The sequence below is a fragment of the Camelina sativa genome, chromosome 19 (genome assembly GCF_030686135.1).
Source record: "Camelina sativa cultivar CO46 ecotype springtype chromosome 19, ASM3068613v1".
Lineage (NCBI taxonomy): Eukaryota > Viridiplantae > Streptophyta > Magnoliopsida > Brassicales > Brassicaceae > Camelina > Camelina sativa.
The window spans coordinates 27,180,059-27,182,322 of NC_141898.1; the positions used below are offsets into that span (position 1 = coordinate 27,180,059).

Consider the following 2,264-nt stretch of genomic DNA (forward strand, 5'->3'; position numbering starts at 1 on the left):
CTCCAGCTGAGCTGTCTCCTTGATGGTTTCCTCTCGAAGCACGTGTGGTGGCAACATCTTAGGAGGTGGGGCTTTTCGTCTGGACATACGCTCTGCAAGCGCCTCCAATTGGATGTCAAGAGCTGCTCTGAATCTTTCCTCTAATTCCCCTTCCTCAGCTGCCGGCAGTTGAGGTTGATCTATCATCTGGACATCTACCCGATGGATCATCCGATCACCATCATCGGGTGTGTCATCAGGTTCAGCCTCGAGTGGTGCATTGGTTTGCGATTCTCAAACCAGTGCTCGATCATCAGCTCGATCAGCCTCCTCGGGTGAAGGATAGGGTTCATACTCGGAGAAGTAGTAATGGTGCTCATACATCTCACCGTGATCCATATCCTCCCTCTTGAACATCGTTGTACTCAGTGAGGTAGTCATCAACATCTTCAAGAATGATGACCTGGGCAGTAGCATAGTCTTTTGGGTTCTGAACAACTTTACCTGGAAGCTGGTTAAGTTTTGGAGGTGGTTGGGTGTTGTGTTGGCCTTCTAGGTATCGCAACTTAGTGTTGAGAGAATCATACTTGGCATTCAGGTCATTGTACCCAGAATCGATCTTGTTGCTCATCTCCGCGAATCGTTTTGCATTGTCCATTGCAGCCGATGATTGACTCTGTATCATCTGCTGAATTAGGCCGCGTAAGTTAGCTTCTTGAGATTGGTTATGTGATCCTTGTTGTGGTGGGAATCCAGGTGGTGCAATTGGTTGGTGGTAATGGCAAGAGTACTGCTGCTTAGGAGCAAAGCTTTGATTGTATTGGTTAAAAGGCTTTTGCTGGCCATGGTTTCCTTGGACTGCGGAAGGGTAAATTTGGTCTTGAGGATTTGCAAAATTCGGGTTACGATAGGAGAGATTCGGGTTTGGTTTGTAGTTGTTGTATCCTTTATTGTAACCTCCTTGATTGTTGATGTAGTTAACATCCTCTAGCTGAATACTCTCCCCATCTTGTTGCTGAAACTAGTCTTCCTCCGAGATGGAATGGACATGTTGCTGCTGGTTGAGGATTTTGTCCAATTTGCCATTGAGTGCTTTCATGTCTCTCTTGTATTGACATCATCCTCTCCAGAAGATCGAATTCTACGATCATACTCCTCATTGTAGTTCCCATCAGATTGGACTAAGTTCTCCACTAGATCCCAACCTTCATCAACATCCTTGTTGAGAAAATTACCATTACTAGCGGTGTCTAGCAACATCCTTATCTTAGGGACTACACCTCGGTAAAGTGTACTTAGCAACAAGGCATTGTTGAATCCATGATGCGGGCATCTGCTTGTGTATCCCTTGAAACGTTCCCAAGCTTCACTGAACGTCTCATTGCTCTTTTGAACAAAGCAGGAGATGTCATTTCTCAGCCTTGCAGATCTGGAGTTGGAGAAGAATTTGGCAAGGAACACCTTTTTTTATTCTTCCCAAGTGGTGATGGACTCCTTGGGGAGTGATTTCTCCTAGATGTGTGCTTTGTCACCCAAAGAAAATGGGAAAAGCCGGAGCTTGAATCCATCTTCACTAACTCCATTGATCTTGTTTAGGCTACAAAGCCTATCAAACTCATCCAGATGATCCAATGGGTCCTCCATTGGGAATCCATGAAATTTATTGCTTTGAATCATTTGGATGAGACTACTCCTGATCTCAAAGTTGTTGTTTTAAACAGCAGGTGGCACAATGCCATGTCCTTTGAGTGTGAGTAGATGGAGCATATCCTGCTCCTATGTGGGTCCTCTCTTGAGGAGCTGGTGGACCATTCTGAGTATTCATGACCTCCTCAATTGTTGTTGGTTGCGGTTGCTGGACTTGTTGTTGATGGAGTAACCTTGGTCTGTCGATGTTGTCGATGAAAAGACTCAATTGTTGGCTACCCTTGGACCATGTTTGCATGCACAATCAGTGAACCGAGTGAGTACACGAAGGTCTACCCGATCTAGGTGATCGAGTGACGGGTGGGTACTCGGGTTGTACCTGAAATGCAAAACACAGAAACACGAAAGTAAACAAGTTAGATCCGAACCAAAGTATAGAAAAGAACTTGATTTAGCAAGTGCTGAAATCTTAAACGTTGCAAACAAAATTCAACCAAATGGCAACGACGCCAAATTGATAACAGGATTTTCAACCAGGGTATCATATCCCTATGCAATTGTAGTACAAAGGGTTATCAATCAAGATGGTTGTTATGCTAGCCGATAAGATATGATCAGAAACTAGCAAGTCAAGCCAA

General features: G+C 44.6%; 1 non-coding gene across 1 annotated transcript; it reads left to right on the forward strand.

The window, feature by feature from the left end:
* Nucleotides 1-1,294: 1,294 nt before the first annotated feature.
* On the forward strand, nt 1,295-1,401 carry LOC147921124 (small nucleolar RNA R71). The gene has a single exon (XR_015591851.1). It is a non-coding gene; the product is annotated as a small nucleolar RNA R71 (small nucleolar RNA).
* Nucleotides 1,402-2,264: the final 863 nt, after the last annotated feature.